This window comes from Thalassophryne amazonica, chromosome 3 (genome assembly GCF_902500255.1).
Source record: "Thalassophryne amazonica chromosome 3, fThaAma1.1, whole genome shotgun sequence".
In the NCBI taxonomy this organism is placed as follows: Eukaryota; Metazoa; Chordata; class Actinopteri; order Batrachoidiformes; family Batrachoididae; genus Thalassophryne; species Thalassophryne amazonica.
The window spans coordinates 80,253,125-80,267,241 of record NC_047105.1 but is presented as its reverse complement, the minus strand read 5'-3'; positions in this window follow the sequence as shown (position 1 = coordinate 80,267,241).

The window sequence follows — 14,117 nt, the reverse complement described above, 5'->3', positions numbered from 1 at the left end:
GCTCATTTGAAATGGACAGACGCAAAGTAGAAAAGTGAGCTGTGGTCTGATGAGTCCACATTTCAAATTGTTTTTGGAAATCATGGACATTGTGTCCTCCAGAGAAAAGAAGAAAAAGACCATCCAGATTGTTGCCAGTGCAAAGTTCAAAAGCCAGCATCTGTGATGGTATGGGGTGTGTTAGTGCCCATGGCATGGGCAGCTTACATGTTTAGCCGCATGTTCTCCTTGAATTGCTGGCTGTCTGAGTGGTGTCCAAAAAATGAGGTGGGCTTCATAGATAATTGGCAAAGCTTCTGGGGAAAACCTGGTCTTGTTAGGAGAGACGGCATCCATCCCACTTTGGATGGAGCAGCTCTCATTTCTAGAAATCTGGCCAATTTTCTTAAATCCTCCAAACCGTAACTATCCAGGGTTGGGACCAGGAAGCAGAGTTGTAGTCTTACACACCTCTCTGCAGCTTCTCTCCCCCTGCCATCCCCTCATTACCCCATCCCCGTAGAGACGGTGCCTGCTCCTAGACTACCAATAACCAGCAAAAATCTATTTAAGCATAAAAATTCAAAAAGAAAAAATAATATAGCACCTTCAACTGCACCACAGACTAAAACAGTTAAATGTGGTCTATTAAACATTAGGTCTCTCTCTTCTAAGTCCCTGTTGGTAAATGATATAATAATTGATCAACATATTGATTTATTCTGCCTTACAGAAACCTGGTTACAGCAGGATGAATATGTTAGTTTAAATGAGTCAACACCCCCGAGTCACACTAACTGTCAGAATGCTCGTAGCACGGGCCGGGGCAGAGGATTAGCAGCAATCTTCCATTCCAGCTTATTAATTAATCAAAAACCCAGACAGAGCTTTAATTCATTTGAAAGCTTGACTCTTAGTCTTGTCCATCCAAATTGGAAGTCCCAAAAAACAGTTTTATTTGTTATTATCTATCGTCCACCTGGTCGTTACTGTGAGTTTCTCTGTGAATTTTCAGACCTTTTGTCTGACTTAGTGCTTAGCTCAGATAAGATAATTATAGTGGGCGATTTTAACATCCACACAGATGCTGAGAATGACAGCCTCAACACTGCATTTAATCTATTATTAGACTCTATTGGCTTTGCTCAAAAAGTAAATGAGTCCACCCACCACTTTAATCATATCTTAGATCTTGTTCTGACTTATGGTATGGAAATAGAAGACTTAACAGTATTCCCTGAAAACTCCCTTCTGTCTGATCATTTCTTAATAACATTTACATTTACTCTGATGGACTACCCAGCAGTGGGGAATAAGTTTCATTACACTAGAAGTCTTTCAGAAAGCGCTGTAACTAGGTTTAAGGATATGATTCCTTCTTTATGTTCTCTAATGCCATATACCAACACAGTGCAGAGTAGCTACCTAAACTCTGTAAGTGAGATAGAGTATCTCGTCAATAGTTTTACATCCTCATTGAAGACAACTTTGGATGCTGTAGCTCCTCTAAAAAAGAGAGCTTTAAATCAGAAGTGCCTGACTCCGTGGTATAACTCACAAACTCGTAGCTTAAAGCAGATAACCCGTAAGTTGGAGAGGAAATGGCGTCTCACTAATTTAGAAGATCTTCACTTAGCCTGGAAAAAGAGTCTGTTGCTCTATAAAAAAGCCCTCCGTAAAGCTAGGACATCTTTCTACTCATCACTAATTGAAGAAAATAAGAACAACCCCAGGTTTCTTTTCAGCACTGTAGCCAGGCTGACAAAGAGTCGGAGCTCTATTGAGCTGAGTATTCCATTAACTTTAACTAGTAATGACTTCATGACTTTCTTTGCTAACAAAATTTTAACTATTAGAGAAAAAATTACTCATAACCATCCCAAAGACGTATCGTTATCTTTGGCTGCTTTCAGTGATGCCGGTATTTGGTTAGACTTTTTCTCTCCGATTGTTCTGTCTGAGTTATTTTCATTAGTTACTTCATCCAAACCATCAACATGTTTATTAGACCCCATTCCTACCAGGCTGCTCAAGGAAGCCCTACCATTATTTAATGCTTCGATCTTAAATATGATCAATCTATCTTTGTTAGTTGGCTATGTACCACAGGCTTTTAAGGTGGCAGTAATTAAAACATTACTTAAAAAGCCATCACTTGACCCAGCTATCTTAGCTAATTATAGGCCAATCTCCAACCTTCCTTTTCTCTCAAAAATTCTTGAAAGGGTAGTTGTAAAACAGCTAACTGATCATCTGCAGAGGAATGGTCTATTTGAAGACTTTCAGTCAGGTTTTAGAATTCATCATAGTACAGAAACAGCATTAGTGAAGGTTACAAATGATCTTCTTATGGCCTCGGACAGTGGACTCATCTCTGTGCTTGTTCTGTTAGACCTCAGTGCTGCTTTTGATACTGTTGACCATAAAATTTTATTACAGAGATTAGAGCATGCCATAGGTATTAAAGGCACTGCGCTGCGGTGGTTTGAATCATATTTGTCTAATAGATTACAATTTGTTCATGTAAATGGGGAATCTTCTTCACAGACTAAAGTTAATTATGGAGTTCCACAAGGTTCTGTGCTAGGACCAATTTTATTCACTTTATACATGCTTCCCTTAGGCAGTATTATTAGACGGTATTGCTTAAATTTTCATTGTTACGCAGATGATACCCAGCTTTATCTATCCATGAAGCCAGAGGACACACACCAATTAGCTAAACTGCAGGATTGTCTTACAGACATAAAGACATGGATGACCTCTAATTTCCTGCTTTTAAACTCAGATAAAACTGAAGTTATTGTACTTGGCCCCACAAATCTTAGAAACATGGTGTCTAACCAGATCCTTACTCTGGATGGCATTACCCTGACCTCTAGTAATACTGTGAGAAATCTTGGAGTCATTTTTGATCAGGATATGTCATTCAAAGCGCATATTAAACAAATATGTAGGACTGCTTTTTTGCATTTACGCAATATCTCTAAAATCAGAAAGGTCTTGTCTCAGAGTGATGCTGAAAAACTAATTCATGCATTTATTTCCTCTAGGCTGGACTATTGTAATTCATTATTATCAGGTTGTCCTAAAAGTTCCCTAAAAAGCCTTCAGTTAATTCAAAATGCTGCAGCTAGAGTACTGACGGGGACTAGAAGGAGAGAGCATATCTCACCCATATTGGCCTCTCTTCATTGGCTTCCTGTTAATTCTAGAATAGAATTTAAAATTCTTCTTCTTACTTATAAGGTTTTGAATAATCAGGTCCCATCTTATCTTAGGGACCTCATAGTACCATATCACCCCAATAGAGCGCTTCACTCTCAGACTGCAGGCTTACTTGTAGTTCCTAGGGTTTGTAAGAGTAGAATGGGAGGCAGAGCCTTCAGCTTTCAGGCTCCTCTCCTGTGGAACCAGCTCCCAATTCAGATCAGGGAGACAGACACCCTCTCTACTTTTAAGATTAGGCTTAAAACTTTCCTTTTTGCTAAAGCTTATAGTTAGGGCTGGATCAGGTGACCCTGAACCATCCCTTAGTTATGCTGCTATAGACGTAGACTGCTGGGGGGTTCCCATGATGCACTGTTTCTTTCTCTTTTTGCTCTGTATGCACCACTCTGCATTTAATCATTAGTGATCGATCTCTGCTCCCCTCCACAGCATGTCTTTTTCCTGGTTCTCTCCCTCAGCCCCAACCAGTCCCAGCAGAAGACTGCCCCTCCCTGAGCCTGGTTCTGCTGGAGGTTTCTTCCTGTTAAAAGGGAGTTTTTCCTTCCCACTGTAGCCAAGTGCTTGCTCACAGGGGGTCGTTTTGACCGTTGGGGTTTTTACATAATTATTGTATGGCCTTGCCTTACAATATAAAGCGCCTTGGGGCAACTGTTTGTTGTGATTTGGCGCTATATAAAAAAATTGATTGAATTGATTGATTGATTGATGGCACCATTAATGCTGAAAGGTACATCCAGGTTTTGGAGCAACACATGCTGCCATCCAAGCAACGTCTTTTTCAGGGACGTCCCTGCTTATTTCAGCAAGACAATGCCAAGCCACATTCTGCACATGTTACAACAGCGTGGCTTCATAGGAAAAGAATGCGGGTACTAGAGTGGCCTGCCTGCAGTCCAGACTTGCCGCCCACTGAAAATGTGTGTCACATTATGAAGCGCAAAATACGACAACGGAGACCCCAGACGAACAACTGAAGTCATACATCAAGCAAGAATGGGAAAGAATTCCACCTTCAAAGCTTCAACAATTAGTGTCCTCAGTTCCCAAACGCTTATTGAGTGTTGTTAGAAGGAAAGGTGATGTAACACAGTGGTAAACATAACACCGTCCCAGCTTTTTTGAAACGTGTTGTAGGCATCCATTTCAAAATGAGCAAAAACAATAAAGTTTATCAGTTTGAACATTAAATATCTTGTCTTTGTCATGTATTCAATTGTATATGTTGAATAGGATTTGCAAATTATCGTATTCTGTTTTTCTTAACAGTTTACACCATTTTATGTCCCAACTTCATTGGAATTGGGGTTGTATATTTGTAGCCAAATAGAGTCACCTTGCCAACTCTCTCTATCTCTCTCTCTCTCTCTCTCTCACACACACACACACACACACACACACACACACACACACACACACACACACACACACACACACACACACACACACACACACACACACACACACACACACACACTTATAGATGCACATAGTATCACCTGTCATTGGATGACAATAATTAATCAATCAATGTATTTAATGAAGGGCAGCACGGTGACTTAGTGGTTAGCACTGTTGCCTCACAGCGAGAAGGTCGTGGGTTCAATTCCCATGGCCTTGCTGTGTGGAGTTTGCATGTTCTGCCCGTGTTTATAGTGGTTCCCATTGTAGAACCACTATAAACTGTTCAGGCGGCCCTTCACAGCATGTTATTATAACTCTGCTTGGCTACATTGGAGTATATTTAACGCTGTCCTTCCATCTGCTCCCATTTCGTTCAGGGTGGCCACAGTGGATACAGCCAGATCTGCATTGGTATTTGGCATAAGTTTTATGCCAGATGCCCTTCCTGATGCAGCTCCAGGTTTACCTGGAGAAACACACAGCCGCTGGTGTTCCAAAGAGGTCTCCCATCCAAGTACTAAACAGGCCCCATACTACTTAGCTTCTGAGATCGGACAGGATCAGCCTTATACAGAGCAGACTGACTGTGCTATGTTTAATGTAGTGGAACCATGGACATGCTGTAAATCTCATTGTCTGATGAAGCTGTTGGAGTTTGATGTTGTTCAGCTGCTAACTGGCTTCTTGTTTTGAATCCAGCCTGTGATTCTAGATGTGATTCAAAGCATCAATTCAAATTTCAATATTCCAAAGTGCTTCATCTACAATCTTTGCTTCAAAATTTATGAAATCCTATCTTGATATTTTAAAATATCAATCAGTAACTCTGTATCGTAGCTTTGTTAGTCAAGAGTCAGCTTATTCTTTTTAAAAAAGGTCCAATACTTTTCTAACAGACCTCATATATGGAAACAGACCCCAATTTAGCATATCAGGTGTTCATGCAAATGTTCAATGAAGTTTATGTAAAATCATTTCCAATCATTAAATTATCTGGTGATATATCCAAAAAGAAAACCCCATGGTTTTCTAGGGGACTACAAAAATCCCCATTCATAAAAAACAAGTTGTTTAAAAAATATTTATCATCTCCTTCACCGTTAAATTTATATACCTATAATTCCTATAAAAATAAATACACTTCTCTTCTTAAGGCTGCAAAGAAGAAATATTTTAGTGATCATTTTCAAAAATCAATAAATGATATCAAAGGGACCTGGAAAATAATTAATGAACTACTTAAGAAGAAAAAATGTTCATCAAAATATCCGTCAACTTTTTCAGATGGATCTAAAAGCTTTTCTGATCCCTTTGACATTACTTGTAAGTTTAATAATTTTTTTCAAAGTTTGGTGCTTCGCTTGCAAAAAAAAATTGATTCCACAAATATTAATCCGGTTGATTACATTAAAGGTTCATTTCCATCTGTGAGTGAATTTGAACCCACAAATTCCACTGAGGTTTGTGAAATTATCGCTGGACTACGTCCATCTGCAGCTGGTCATGATGGAATAAATACATCTATTGTAAAATGTGTCATACATGAAATTTCTTAACCACTTACATATATTTTTTCATTGTCCTTGAAAACGGGCATAGTACCATCTGATTTAAAGATTGCTAAAATCATACCGTTGTTTAAAAAGGTGATCCAGCATTTTTTTCAAATTATCATCCTATTTCAGTTTTGCCATGTTTTTCAAAGATCTTAGAGAAACTTGTTTATAAAAGACTAAATGATCATTTGCTTAAGAATTCAATTTTATATAACTATCAATATGGATTTTGGAAAAATCATTCAACATATATGGCCCTGATTGAACTGATGGATAGAATTTATGCTGCCTTAGATAACAATGAATTTGGAATTGGTGTGTTTTTAGACCTTTCGAAAGCGTTTGATACAGTAAATCATAAAATCTTGCTTTCTAAGTTAAATAAATATGGATTTAAAGCTGTTGTTTATAAATGGCTTAGTAATTTTGTATTAGAGAGAAAACAATATGTTTTTCTTAATTTGAAATCTGAAATTAATTCTATTGATTGTGGAGTTCCTCAAGGTTCGATTTTGGGACCACTTTTATTTATATATCAAGGATTTTGCATCCATTTCTGCCACAACATTTCCATTGTTGTTTGCTAATTATACTACTCTTTTTATTTCCAGCAAAGATATACATGGTTTGGTTAAAAGTTTAAATAACGATCTCTTGAATTATTCAATGTGGTTCAAAGTTAACAAATTATCGTTAAATATAAATAAGTCTAATTTTATGTTATTTGCTGGCAATAAAAAATGTAATCTTGATCAAATAAAATTTACATAGACAGTGTAGTGGATTTGTTTGTGTGTGTGTGTTAGAAGAATTAGCACTGTCAATTAGCTCCTTCAAATCGTTGTCCATCAGCAAAACAAACTCCGCATGTTTAGCTAAACGCCGTTCCCACTAGTGGGCAGGGTTCGCAGTGTGCAATGGTACAAAACGTATGGAACCAAATTTACACACTAAATCGAACCAAATTGCACACTAAATGCAACGCAACACAAACGGGACGAATAATCCATGTCATGTGACATACAAAGCACCAATCAAATGACAAGGGTACACTCAGCCGTTTTATAATATACTGTACAAATAATGAATGTTTATGAGTCCAATGGTACGAATATTTCACTGGATTAAATATTCGTTCCATTGAAAGAATGTAAAAACATTCATTATTTGTTTTATATAGCGGGTAAAATAGATCTTTGTCATTTGATATTTTATTAATTTATAAACAACGGAAAAGGGACTTACATTTTGGTGTTCCAGTGCGGCTAAAGTCCAACACAAACTTTAAATAGGAGTCCAAATTGTGACGTGTAGCTCTTTTGCCTCCAGATGGCTTACAGCTGAGTGGATTTTGTATGTGTTTGTGTGTGTGTGTGTTGGAATAAATTGTCGTCCGTCAGGAACACAAACTCTGCCATGTTTGTTTTAAAGCTAAGCATCATCCCGCTTGTGTGAGCCTGCGTGCGTGTGTGTGCAGAGTGCAATGGTACCAAATGCATGGAATCAAATTTGCACACTAAATGGAACCAAATTGCACTCTAAATGTGATGCAACACAAATGGGACGAATAATCCATATCACGTGACATATAAAGCACCAATCAAATGACAAGGATCCACTCAGCTGTTATATAATAATAAATATTGCATTGATTATATTAGTTTTGTGTTATGGTTAAAGGTCCGGATGAGACTGGACCAGTTCAGGCGATGGACTCAAATGCTGGGAGCAATGATGAGAACAGGTGTGAAAGAAAGAAGATTTATTTACAGTAATGAATAACAAAGGATTAAATGTGCTGAAGCTGGAGATGGTGCCTGCAGAGCCAAGACAGGACCCACTTGTAGCGGTGGAAAGTTGGGAGCTACAGTGCAACCGGAGCCAGCCAGGCTTGGGAGTAAGAGAGTTGGTTGAAATCCAGGACAGATGGGACAGGAATTGTAGCCAGGTGGAATGCACAGAGCTGAGGATGGAGGAACGTTCTGACAAGATGAGGAGAACGAAGGTGAGTGAACAACTGCAAATTCCAAAGTGACGTTGTAGTGCAGGCAGTGGCGTGGAAGCCAGGAGACGTTGCAGCATGGAAGCTGTGCAGGAAAGCGTCTGGAAACACCAAAGGTCAAAGTACGCTATTGCAGAGAATAGAGAGGGCAGGTTACCTTTGAGAGGAGCTGTGGAAAGCTCAGAAGTCGCACTCAGGGCGTCTCCGGGAAATCTCTCAGAAGTCAGACCACATGGAAGCAGAGGCATGGAAGCCTCATATGACGAGGTTGAATCAAGGTAGCATCTGGGTAGAATCTAGAAGACTGAGCTCAAAGCCAAGGTTTAAGTAAGCTGCTCATGATCAGGAGCTCATGAATCTCAGGTGTGAGGAGATGATGAGTTTTAGGTGCACCTCGGCTCTGCAGCGCGCCACCTGGAGGGAAAACAGACAAACAACACACAAGAGGAGAGTAAGGGAGGGGAAAGAGGCAGACAAAAGGCAGCCCACGACATATTGCTTCTTATGGCATGTAGCATTACCATGACAATTAAAAAAATAAATGCAACTGATAGACCAGAACAACTTAGATATGTTTTTTCAACATCTCATGATGCATTTTTTTTTTTTTGACAGTAACTAATATGGTACGGAAAATATGGCAAGTGTGAACACATGTTGTATATACAGTACAAATGGTTCCAAATACAACTACAAGAGTTTTAATTAAAACTCAGGATGTGTACTGGCTGTTATGGCTGTTACTTCTGTATTCCAAACGCTTTACAATTCCCTTCCGATTTCCTTTGACAATATTTTTGTGACAAGAACAGAGAAACTTGATTATTACACCACATTTGTTCTGCTCTTTAGTCAGTTTTACACAAGTAGCCTTGACCAGTTTTCAATGAGACACAGAGGTGCAGTCATACGGTACAGCTTTTCTGCTTCACTTCACAGTCACTCCTCATTTATGACTCTTTCAGAGATGTGTAACAACTGTTGTTGAACAAGTACAGTACAAATAAGGTATGATACTACTGTATGAATTCAGTCTAAAGATATTGTCATAAGATATGGATGTATGTTTCTTCCCCTACTTTTTTTCTGTAATTTGTTTTTAGTATTCTCTTTGGAGAGCATGGGTGGAGGCCCAAGCAGTTAAGTGTGCTTGTTTCTAGTGCGGAAGGCTAACAGTTCAAGGCCACTCCTGCCCATTCTCCGTGTAATGTGGAGTTGTGCCAGGAATCGCATCCCGCATAAAACGTGCCAAATCAACATACAGATCCACCTCAGATGCTGTAGGGACCCCCGAGTGAAAATAAGGGAAGGGGTAAGGGATGGGTAATGGAAGGGGCTTACAGTATTCTCTCATCCTTTTCAAGGCTATTTTCTTTAATGCTTGTCTTTAAATTTGTTGCTGACCTTAATTTTAATGTTAAGTGAGTTTTTTCAAGCTTATTTTTTCATCCCTCCTGTGCAGTGGTGGGCACTGTTCAGTTAATCCGATAACAGATAATTATCGTAGCTAATGTTTTTGTTAGCAGATTAGCTTTTCAGATAAGTTTTAAAAACATTATCGGACCAATTATCTCCTGATAAATTTAGTTCTGATAACTTTTAGACCGCTAAAATTTCATTTTTTAAATAGTTAGCAACTTGAAAAGAATTTATAAACCCTTTTGCTCCTGTCTGCTATGTATTTTGCAGCAGTGAGGTAGCTAAGAGGAGCTGAGCTCAACTCTGCCCCCAGAAGAAAGGACCTGGCTGGCTGGCTGGCTGGCTGGCGCGCACTCCCATGCACGCACGCACGCATGCACGCACAACCATTATTTCTTAACCCTATACAGTAGTCCAGCGATGAGGCGGAGGTCTTGAAATGGGAAGGAGGTTTCACTTATGGTTTTGCTTTATAAATAAAATTATTCCAGATAGAATAACTACATTAATGTAAACTCTTAAAATGTACAAAGTGGATATATAACACATATCTGTTAATTTTAAAATAATGCACTAATTCTGAAGATTTGAACATTAACACACCCAAAGGGATTATGGGTAAACTTAGCCTCCGTTCATACTGATTGGTTGACTAATTCATTCTATGTAAAAACTAACACAAGTGAATCAATGTAAAGTGTGTTGGTGTTGGGGTGTCCTTAAGATTGTTGGAAGGGGAAGATCGGGTTCGATTTCAGACTAATTGTCTTGCCATGTGAACCAGGCTCGATGTTATGACGTCTCATGGACCGACTGATTGATCCGTTATGTCATCGCACCGAGCCGCTAACCGATAAGATGTTATGACGCCTCACGGAGCGACTGATTGATCCATTATGACACCGCACCGAGCCGCTAACTGATCGGATGTTATGATGCCTCAAGGAGCAACTGATTGATGCGTTATGACACCGCACTGCAAAGTTCAATGACCAAAATACCAACATTCTGGGTGCAATGAACATGTTTTCACTATTGTTTGATTTCTTTGTGCGAATGACATCGTTATTCAAGCATTCATAAGGCGATTCCTATCGCCACACAACTCCAACCACACACAAGACAGTTTTTTGACAGTTCTTGTTATTGAAAGAAACCTCGTCTCCCTAACTGGATAGAGTTGTGATGTCATCACATGTGCGCTTAGGCACTGTCTAGCGGGATCGTGAAAATGTCTTTTTTTATATACAATTGAAAAAAATGACATAGTTTACAAAAGCACATATGCTCATTTTGTGACGGAAGGACAAAAAAATGAGACTGGACTCGTCACGTGACATGGATTATTCATAAAATTTGCCATTCCCTTGCACTGACTGTGCAATAGTACATTTTAGCTTGCAATTTTGGTACTATGTGAAATGTGCTATTGCACGCCCTGACCACTGCGCATGCTCACACTACCAGGGTGGTGTTTAGCTAAACATGGCGGAGTTTGTTTTGCTGGCAGACATCGATTTGAATGAGCTAATTGATGCTGCTAATTCTTCTAACACACACACACACACAAAAACAAATCCACCACTCAGTGAGCCATCTGGAGGCATGAAGAGCTGTTAGGATGAAGTTAGGATGAAAATCTGGACAGATTTCTGAAGCGATTTTTCGCTGGAGTGAGGAAAACAGACAGCAGTCTGTACACGAAGTCTGTGCATGGCATCACGGACTACTGAAAACAATTTTTGACTCCTAGTTCATGTTGGACTGTTAAGTACCAGTGAGGAACACCAAAATGTAAGTCGCTTTTCTGTTGTTTAGAAATTAATAAAATAAGAAATGACAAGGATCTATTTTTGCCATTATATAAAACAAATCATGAATGTTTTTCCATTCTTTCAGTGGAATGAATATTTCATTTGGTGAAAAATGGAACGTACCATTCAATTTTGCCTCATTGAATGGTACGTCACCTCATGAAATATTTGTACCATTGAACTAACCATTGAACGTAAACATCACTATTTGTATTCTATTAACCAAGAAATTCGAATTATATAAGACATTACATTATGGACAAGAAAAAAATTACAATAAACTACAGTTTTTACTAAATTTTATAAAAGGATTTGGTTTGATGTACTTATTTTTGGAGGGGGGGGTCACCCAGGATTTTTTTTTCACCAAAGGCTGTGTGACAGCAGATGGGCAACAACACAAGAGCAACAGGCACTTAAACAAAATGGGAAATGACCTTTGAGGTTGTCATGGCAATGAGAGCATTATGACCCAAACAGTTTGTGGGCTATTACCCCAACCCTCGCCACTGCCCGGCTCCTGACCCCCGTCCCTTCATGCTGGTTGACATGTGGGACTGTTGATGTTGACTAGATCAGATTTTTTTGAATTCTTGCCATCACATCCAGTGGCCATCCTGTTGCTTTTGCTCTTTTTCATGACCACAGATGTACACAATGATCCAAAGCTCTGTGTCTGACGTAGAACAGGAAATAAGTGTTCATGTGGCTGAGGCGTCCCTTCCTGCAAGGTTCCCCAGAGGCTCCCCCCACCCCAAAATCCACACGTTCTGTGTGCTCTCTGGACTTCACCTTCCCCGAAAAAACATAATTACTCCTGAAAGCTTTCTTTCTGTTCAGCTCATGCTTGATTTTCATCCTCATTTCTCATTTTAAAATCCTTGCTTGTCTCAGTGCGTCAATCCCTCGCTGCCTTCCTCTGCTTTTACAGGCTGTAGGAAACAATGGAGTTCTGTTAGTGGACGTTACCTTAGTGGGTACTTTCACATTCATTTTTTTCCCCCTCCAGATGACCCATTAAATGTGTTCATGTTGGTTTTTCACCTGGCAGCACACAGGTACAGTTTTGCAGTGGGTCATTTGTGAAGTAGACAGAACTGTGTGTATCAAAACAGAAACCAGAGATGCTGTTTAGACTTGTGAAATGTTGACTTGTTAGTGTTACATTCTGCTTGCGCGAGTGTCAGGACAAGGCACTCGTCTGTGCTCCATGTTTGCTTAAGGTGGCATGAGTCAGCTAAAAAACAGGAGCCTGTTTTTGTGTGGCCTGTCTGACTTTTAGCTAGCTTATGCTCGCACACGTTAACACACATTAGCACACACACGGACATACTAAACGCACTCTCACTTAGCCGCAAGCAAACATTACTGTGAAGAACTACACAACCCCTTCATCTCCCTTTTCAGTGATTCATTCTGTTAATATTCATGTCTTTTTTGTTGTTGAATGGAGTTGCTGATTTGCTGTCAAAATGCTCACATATTGCTCCCAAGAGGGCGCCACTCAAGACTGTTGTTTGTGTTATACAGTTTATCCTAAGCTGATAAAAATGTCCACAGCAGCATTGTGAGAAAATATGAGGTCTGTTAGAAAAGTATCCAACGTTATTATTTTTTTCAAAAACCATATGGATTTGAATCACGTGTGATTACATCAGACAAGCTTGAACCCTCGTGGGCATGCAACAGTTTTTTTCACGCCTGTCGGTTACGTCATTCGCCTGTGGGCAGTCTTTGAGTGAGGAGTCGCCCACCCTCTCGTCGATTTTTGCATTGTTTAGGAATGGCTCAGAGACTGCTGCTTTGTTTGATAAAAATGTTTTCAAAAACTGTAAGGCACAACTGAGTGGACACCATTCGATAAATTCAGCTGGTTTTCGGTAAAAATTTTAACGGATGATGAGAGATTTTGGAGTTTTACTGTCGCCGTAAGTTCAGCCCACGGCGCCTGATGGCGATCTGCGCTCCGAGGCGGCGTCGTCTCGCTGTTTCAAGCTGAAAACTTCTTCATTTCAGGCTCTGTTCACCCAGGTCATCGTCAGAGAACAGAGAAGTTTCAGAAGAAGTCGGCATAAGGAGTTTATGCGGACATTCCACTGTTAAAGGAGATTTTGTAATGAAAGAACGTGCGGGCAGATTCGCATGTCGGGCCGGACCCGACCGCGGGGGGTCGCGACAGGAAAAACACCTCCGTTGGAAACCTTAACGGACAAGTTGGAACATGCCCAGCTGTTAAACAATTTCTCAGATACTCACTTGTTGAAAGCCATCAAAAGCCGCCTGAATTTTACAAATAGTTTTCAACACGGAGGTGTTTTTCCTGTCGCGGCACAGACGGATTTGCGTCGTCATCACGGAACCGACTCGGCGAATTTGCCTGCACGTTCTTTCATTACAAAATCTCCTTTAACAGTGGAATGTCCGCATAAACTCCTCATGCCGACTTCTTCTGAAACGTCTCTGTTCTCTGACGTCGTCCTGGGTGAACAGAGACTTAAATTAGGAAGTTTTCAGCTCGAAACAGCCAGACGGACGCCACCTCCGACCGCGCCGCACCGATCCGCTTTGTGAGCTGTCCTTAAAGCGAAAGAAACTCCACAACCTCTCATCAGCCGTTAAACTTTTCACCGAAAACCAGCAGAATTTCTCGAATAGTGTCCACACGGATATCCCTCACAGGTCCTGAAAAAATTTTGATAAAGCAACGCGCGCCGT